The 8,818-nt window shown below is 38.0% G+C and overlaps 1 pseudogene; it reads right to left on the bottom strand.

Moving 5' to 3' along the window:
- Positions 1 to 3,449: 3,449 nt before the first annotated feature.
- On the bottom strand, positions 3,450 to 6,969 carry LOC141770701 (troponin I, slow skeletal muscle-like; annotated as a pseudogene).
- Positions 6,970 to 8,818: the final 1,849 nt, after the last annotated feature.

Below are 8,818 nucleotides of genomic sequence, written 5' to 3'. Positions count from 1 at the left end.
ATAGTGATAATAATTATTATTGTTGTAAGGTTGTGTATGTGAGTTCAGTATGTTAGTTTTTCTGTAATGTGTGCTTTTGTTTGAATAATATAATGTAATCTCCTAATGATGCAACAGAGTGTACCTGAAGGCATCAGGTAAGTACTAGTTGTATATGTTATTGTCTATAATTAGGACCATTTATAAGCTATAAGTCTGACTTAAGTGTGAAGTCTACAGCCTTGTTTGGAGATAGATATTGTCTGAGCTAAACTTTAGATTTGTGCATTTATATATGAGCATAAATAGGAAGTCATGCATGTGTTGCACAGTAAAACTATTTCTGTGTTGCCTCTGGTGGATTCTCCTCAAATAAATGAACTATTGTTTTGTTCAGTGGTTGTTTACATATAACAGACAGAAATATTTGTTTGCCATAAAACCTGATGTGTCGGAAAACACAAATGGTCAACTGACCTATTTTTCTCTGTATTTAAACATGTTTGTAATGCATGTTAGACTGACTGACATACTTATACAGAACAGATTATTCAAATCAGTGAGCTCACAGCACATGAACATAAAAATACTCCACACAAAAGTCATTCATAAGCAGCATTGATATGTGGTGCAGATATTCTGCTTTACGTAATGATAGATTTCCAGTCCCTTAATCAAACATCCTAGTGAAAGAAGTTACTTGACAAATGTTGAGTGGAGTGCAACAAACTCAAAAGCGTTGGGAAGTCAGACAATCACAGTGCTGAGCTCCAACTACTTTCTTTGATTTAATAAAACGTTCTCCTCCTGATTGTATTGTTGCTAACCCCACCCTTCTGGCACCGGACTCGACTAAAGCAAACAAGAGAAAGCACTTACAGCTGCAGTAATACTGGTTAACTCTGACATGGCACCAATCCTGACAGGGATCTTCAGCTCAAACATGTCTCAGTATTGTTAAGAGCTGTTAATGATCTCGTCTTTACAGGAAACAGTGCATGTAGTTAGACACAAACGACACTTTAATTCATGTTTTTATCTGAAGTTATCTGAAACCTGCTGGTTGGAAAATCTGTCATTGTCCCAGTAAACTGACAGTGAGCTGATACTGACACCTTGTGGCGGTAATGACAACTGGAGAAGATGAAACACATCTGCCTGCACTTTCTTACTTATCTGTAGGTCATCTTTGTGTATTATTATTATTATTATTATCTGTAACAGATTCATAATTATTAAATAATCAGAATAAGACTTATTAATAATATAGTAGCCTACAAGAGGAACCCAAAACTCACCTCAAATATTAAAGATTACAACTGAAACAACAACAGAAATTGTCAATATCTTTTTTCTAATTGAGTAGCTTAATTGTTTGAGTAATTTTTCAAGCAACCATGAAAAACAATTGCTGGTTCCAGCTTCTCAAATGTGAGTATTTTTCTTTTATCATTGTACATTAAATATTTTGGGGTTTGGGACTTTTGAGAGGACAAAACAAGCACATTAAAGACTTCACACAGACTATTTTATTTATTTTTTTACATTTCAAAGACTGATTAATCGATTAATTGAAAAAATAATCAGCAGATTAATTCTTTGTATAGGTATTAACAGGATTTATTTGTGCATCTACGAAAGATTGTATCGTATGAGAACGTTTTTGTTGTAATTTAAATAGTTCATCGAGCCTATCATAAATATAAACATGAATACTGTATAGTGTAGAAGGTTAGACCCAGGATTATAAATATTAGGGTTGAGTTCAAACTCATCTTTAACCCAACCCAGTTTAATTTTGACACAACACCAAAAGTAAAAAAAACAACAAAAAAAAACACAACACATAGATAAAATTTAATTTTTATTATACATGTAAATGCAGTAGTTGCCTACATTATAATAGCTTGCCATTCTTTAGCATCTAAAACAATAAAATAATAATTGTGTTAATGGAGTGAAGCCTTTGAGCCACAGTATTTAGGTTTAGGTGTTACACTGAAATCTGTGACCACAGAGAGCCAGCAACACATGAGGTCACCATTTCTTACGCCTGTCATCAGAAAATGTCACCTCACTGTACCTATCTTTCTTTTAGAGTTTTGTGAATATATCTTTAAAGTAAAAAATGTTAAAGGGACTGTTTGTAACTTCTGACACGTATAAATCAATCTGGGTCGGTGTCCCATGCGCGCTCGCGTGTGGCTACGCTGTTCAGACAAGACTCCAACACAAACTACACGGAAGCACCAAAACCGCAAAGTTATATCTAGTGAAGCCCGTCTTGCAAAACAGTGTTTGCCGCGGTCGGAGGACGCGGGGGAGACCGTAGCTTTGGTCTCCAGGACCGGAGTCTCTGCTCCTCTGCCTGCCTGCTTGCCTTCACTCAGCTCGCTCCACCTCTACACGTGCATGCGTGCACACTACACACTGCAGAAAAGTTAGTTTAGCTCTGAGAATATCTAGTGAATGTACAGTGGACGTTTGTACCTAAATAAATGCAGCAGCTCCTCCAGACCAACAGAAGTTTCCTGTGTCTTGTGAAGTGACGGGGCTCCGCGGCGAGAAACGTTATCGCCTCTGACCGGGTGCCGGTGTCTCCCTCCCGGAGCGGTCGGGAGACTGAAGCAGGAAAAGCCAACACTAGGATCAGCAGTGATTCATGGAGAGACCTTCGTCTGGTCAGCTAACATTACTGCCAAGCAGGTGAAATATAGAGTGATATTGTGATTTTTTCTGACGTGTGTCGCCTCACTGTTTTGACGGATGCTCGCTCACATTCAGGTAGCGCGTGCACACGGGCGAGCGCAAGCAACAGGACACTGACTTTCGCTGACTTAACGGCGACAGCTTACATGATATATGTTGAGTGGCTCTCCTGCAGGTCTGCTGTGTCCCACTACGTTCAATTTCATTCTCACTTAACAAACATAGTAGTTTAAAGTCCAGCCATGTTGTTTTTTTCCTAAACTGAGTGTTTTTTATGCCTAAACCTAAAGTGACAGTGAGGGGCTTGACAAAGCGGCAGCATGTGACGAGTTTGGATGAGAAGGTGTTGTCTGCTGCTGTCCAGCTACCGTATTGCATTGGTAGTAGTTGTGAATTAATTCTTTGTACTGGCTGTGCTTTTGGTTTGGTACATTTCATTTTGAGTTTTCTTGCTTGTTTGGTGAATGTAGCTTCAGTTGTTGCTGTTATGTCTTGTGTTTTGGAGAAAACTCGGTCTTCACTCTGGATGTTCCTCTTCCACTGACAATCCACTGGTTGAAGTTTGAGCAACTTTTGAGTAATCTGACTTGGACTACATTTTAAATGTATGTAATCTTAAAAAAAAAGCATCTCTGTATCTTCACTTGGATGCAGTTAAATCTTCTGACATGTCATCACAACAGCTGATTGATGTGTGTGATTGCAAAGCTTTCCTTCTTTAAATATTCAAAAAAAAAACAAGCAATCAAAAAGGCACAAAATGAGAGGCTGCATACACCATGTTTATTTTGGTAATAATGAAACAAAACACACAGGAAATGTGGGAAAATGTTATGAATATAACATACATCAGACCGGCACATACGGGTACTCCGCAAAAAAGTCAAGGTCGTGTAAAAGTTTGATCGCCGCCATGATCCTTCAGTCTTCCCCCGTCCAACACAGTGGCCGGATATTGATTATCCAGACATCTCTACATATTTGATTGAATCCCGTTAGGCTAAGTGTTGTCTGTAAATGACCGAAGTGTTAACCGCCAACTGTTTGATCTATAGGCTGAGATTTAGTTGGACACGACAGTCTGATGATGCTATAACGTTAACGTATGACTATATTACTACAGCAGCCGCCTACTCAAGCTATAACGTTAGCTAACCATGCTAGTCACTGTCACTAGCATCGTTTAGCGATTTACCACACTGACAGTGAATAATAACGTATCGGTTAACCTACTACACAACACCTTTTAGTCATTTTCCATTTTCCATTTTCTCTCCTGACAGCTCCCCCAAAAGGGAGCGCAGCCTCGGCGATGACGCCATGCTGGTCTGGTCTGTACAGTAGCAGGGGAACAAATCGGGGATCAGCGTTTTTGGATTTATTGTTGGTGCAACCAACTACACAGCAACTCTACAGCATAGCGTTATTACTATTACCAGTTTGTTTAAAGTAGAAGTTTGGAGACACGAAGGGAGGGACGCAGGATTGTTATCCCCCCAAAGGTGGCGTGGTCATATAAGCCTACTCTGGGTGACGTATTGTCGGTCTGATGTACAGTATACCAAGAACTCTCTGTGACCCTGTGAAGTGCTCCAGAGTTTATGCATTCATGTTTTGTGCTATATTCTGCACTTCCTGTTTTTTTTTCAAGTGATGGTATTTGTTGTCAGATGAAAGCCAGCTACTGGTTTTGGCCCACTGCTGCATCAAACATCTTCTTGCGGCCCTCCATGCCCGACATGGCCTCCACATTCTTCCTCCAGTCACTCACCTCCGCTGTCTTCTCCTGCACAGAGAGAAACACACAGACTTCTGTAAAGCCTTTCCCAGTGTGGCGTTGGACTGAAGGTGTTGGATGCATGACATTTCTATTCAGCCATGAAACAAACACACTTGGGATAGAAGAATCGTTGTTGAACATAATCTGATATCTTGACCTTACGCACCAGTGGTTTTAATTTAGTTTTGGCAAGCTGAGAAAACTCATTTATCACTTTCACACGCTGTCTGACTGAAAATCAGCCAAACGCTTAAAGTGCTACATAAATTATCACCATGGGAAACATCTCTGACAGAGTTGCTCACCGTGGGCCATGTGAATAAATCAGGATTGTGTCATTGTCTTTTGGCTGAATCATCTCTGTATCTTTGAACTTTTCTCAAACTCACCTTCTCTGTGTCTTCCTTCTTGACTGATTTAAGATTAGCTCGCAGGTCCAAAGAGACCTTGTGTTTGGAGCCCAGTAGGGAGCGCAGGATGGCGTCAGCAGAGACCCTCACCCTTCTCAGACTGGGTCTCTTAAACTTCCCCCGCAGGTCCACCACCTTGATGTTCAGGTCTTTGATCTGTAGAGAGGAAGGTGGTCTAAGTCATTTGCCTCAGACAGTGACAGCTATTAAACTGTCTCATTGTAGAATCAGTTGATTTTAAAGTTAAACTGTCTTGGTGTTTCGACATAAAGTACTTGTTGGACTATGTCAACATGTCAACTTTGAGATATGAGTATAATTACTGTTTTTGTTGTGGGTGTGTAAATTATCAAAGCTTTTCATTGTTAACTTCCTCAACTGGTGTTCAGTTACCTCTCTGGTGTTGTGCAAGACTTTGGCTTCGATATCATACCGCTCCTCGTCCACCACGTCTATTTTGGCATGCAGCTCTTCACATAACGTCTAAAAAGAAAATAAGAGGAAGTGGATGTTAAAGGGTAAGTTTGATATTTTTCACTGTGAAAACGAGCTGCAAGGGCAAGTGAGTAGCATCAATGTAACATTACGTCCACTGAAAGTGCTTTGTTTTTGCCACTGACAGGCTCAGATTGTTATTATTAAGTTTCTGACAACATTATGGAAAGGACCCTACAGAGAAATAACCTTTCACATTCTGTTTGTTATTGTGTCCAAGTCCCGCTCAATAAGTCTCGTTGTGAAATCTGAATATCCGTCAAGTCTGACTCAAATAAATATGGTTGGCCATCAAATTCATAGACCATTGTTGAAATCATCAAAATCATAACATAAAGCTACGCTTTCTGTACTCTAACACAACAAACTCTGCCGGCTGGCACTTGCGTTTCCACCAAGGACGTATTCCACTATTGCACTGTTGTCTTCATGAGATTTCAGAACGAGTTTTCTCCTTGAGCAAGACTCTTTCCATAATGTCAGATACTTATGATAACAATCAGAGCCTGTCATGGCAAAAACAAGGACTTCAGTGGACGGAAATGATGGTGCCAGCTTGCCCCAATAGGAATACATTGCAGCTCGCTCACAGCGTTCTCCCTCAATACTGGACCAATATCAGAAATTGTTGTCCCCATTAGTCAGTTAGACACAAGTTACCCCTTTATTACCTCTTGAGAGAAATAACAGAGATCTTTAGCAACATTTTATTGCTAAATAATTTACAGAGTTTTTTAGCAAATATGAACAACTCTGCAGTAAATGTGAAATTCTACCTGTAGCTCTTCTAGGGACATGTTACAGATCTGAATCGCAGGAGATTTTTCTTCCAGGTACTTTGCTTTCTGTTCCTCTTTTTCTTCCCACTCCTGCTCCAGCTCCTCCTTGGCCCTGGCCACCATCATGCTCTGAAATACCAAACACAAAGTACATTTAACTGTTTGATTTGCTGTGAAGATACTAGATACTAGAGCTGCAATGATTAATCGGTTAATTCTTTAGTTGTCAGCTATAAATTAATCGGCAACTATTTTGATAATCGATTAATTGGTTTGAGCAATTAAAAAAAAGAAAAAAAAGTAAAAATTCTCTGATTCCAGCTTCTTAAATGTGAATAATTTCTGGTTTCTTTACTCCTCTATGACAGTAAACTGAATATCTTTGAGTTGTGGACAAAACAAAACATTTGAGGACGTCATCTTGGGCTTTGGAAAACACTGATCGACATTTTTCACAATTTTCTGAAATTTTTTAGACCAAACAACTAATCAATTAATCAAGAAAATAATCTACAGATTAATCAACAATGAAAACAATCGTTAGGTGCAGCCCTAGATGATACAACCTGTGCAAATCGGACTGTGGACTCACCTTCAGCATGAGCTTGCGAGAAGCTGAGATTTTAGATTTCCTCTGCAAAAAGAACAATTAAAAGAAAAAAATAGTGTGACATTTTAGTACACCGGCAATAATCTTAATATGTGCGTCTGCTAAATTATTAGATTTCTATAGTGTGTGAAATCTTACCTCAGGTCTGTGGGTATAAAATAAAGAGAGGACACAGAAATGTAGCATTAGCATTCAACTGCAGATAGCAACACTCTTAATGAACTGTATGTGATAATTTTCCGTATTATATCACATGATGCATCTCTATAGATAAATTCCCTTTGCTGTATGAAACTGATACTGTCATTTGGAAATGGAAACAATAACAGAAACACAATACACTCACGCTTTCTCTGGCATCTTGGCTATTTCAATTCCCCCTGGAAGACAAAAATAAAACATTTTGCCTCTGAAGTGCTCAACAGTGGGGACCACTTGGGTCGAGTGCCCCAGTGGGTCTTAACTATGGTTTCCCTTTTAGCTCCACTTTAGATACATACCAATACACCGTTGACCGTGTAGTGTTACAAGAATGGAAATATACAGTATATATAGAGATACATTGATCTTTTAAAGCTGCTCTCTAGTGTTAAATATTACTCCATTGCTTTTATTATTCTTTAACAATGATTTGTATATTGAATTACTAAAAGACTTGTTTGTTCACATGGCCAAACTTCTTTGTTTATATTTTGTTTATCAGGCATTGTTGAGTTTTACTCGTAGGAAGGCCTGCTGGACTAAATCATCCAGTCACCTCCCGGTGCTGATAGCATAGTCATCTGCTAGAGAGCAAAGTGATGGCAGACATGCGTGGGCCCAACATGGTAGCTGTTCCAGTTAGATAACATTCACCCCCACTTCCCGTCTGCATGGATAAAGAAACAAATATAGACAAGGGTCCCCAATTCTCAGAACAGCACTGACTGAACTTTTTTAACCCTCCTGTTGTCTTCGGGTCAAATTTGACCGGTTTTCAAACTTCATTATATCATAAATATGGATGTCTTTCACCTAATTTCCTCAAAATTACATGGATGGTTCCCTTATATGGTCTTTGCAAAAAACACACTGTCACACTGTCATTAAACATTTTTTTTTAATATTATAATATTTGTAATATTCTGACTAAACTTTGACATATACCGGTCTGTGATAATCCATCAACATTATTCCTCCAATTTTGTGTATAGTCCAAATAATTCATAATTTCGGCATTTTTTCCTAAAAATTTTTTAATTTTAATTTCATATAAATTAGGTTTATTGACCATGAATTCCCCAAAAAAAGTGTAAAACTTGTGGTAATGAGTTGGAATGAAGTTGGCCAAAAAGATGTTATACAGAATTGGGTGATAATTTATAATGTATGCTTTAAAAACAGTCAAACCAGACAAAAGACAAAAGTTGCATGGTTGACGGGAAGACAACAGGAGGGTTGGCCAGTTGACTTTACCAAAGCCCATTAAGAAATGTTATAAGGATAAAAAATAATGTGCATGTTTTATATAGCTTTGGGTGAAACATATCTTGAGATAAATGCGTAAGACGTTTGAGATGTTTGTAGGGCTGTATCTATTAATCTGCTGATTGTTTTCTTGATTAATAGTTTGGTCTATAAGATATCAAATTGCTTGTTTTGTCTGACCAACATTTCATGACCTAAAGATATTCAGTTCACTACCACATAAGACAAAGAATAGAAAAGCATATTATCCTCACAATTTAAATGCTGGAATTAGGATTTTGTTTTATATATAAATATTTCTTCATTGATTGATTCATTATCAAAATAGTTGATTATTTTTCTGTCGATCTACTAAGTGACTAATCATTTCAACTTTAGATTTTACCATACCATTTATACGCTGGTATCTCTCCCTTTTAATATCTTTGGGTCTATTGTAGGTCTATTGTTGCAAATCATTAAAGCTGACTGATTTATAACAATACTATATTTTTCTTATTTTTTTTTATTTTGCATGAATGTGGTGAAATACCTTCATTTTTCAGAAATTTAATTTTGATCACAATATGCTGTATATCTATCTGTAATA

Source organism: Sebastes fasciatus, chromosome 1 (genome assembly GCF_043250625.1).
Source record: "Sebastes fasciatus isolate fSebFas1 chromosome 1, fSebFas1.pri, whole genome shotgun sequence".
Taxonomy (NCBI): domain Eukaryota; kingdom Metazoa; phylum Chordata; class Actinopteri; order Perciformes; family Sebastidae; genus Sebastes; species Sebastes fasciatus.
This window is presented reverse-complemented; position numbering and strand designations above follow the sequence as displayed.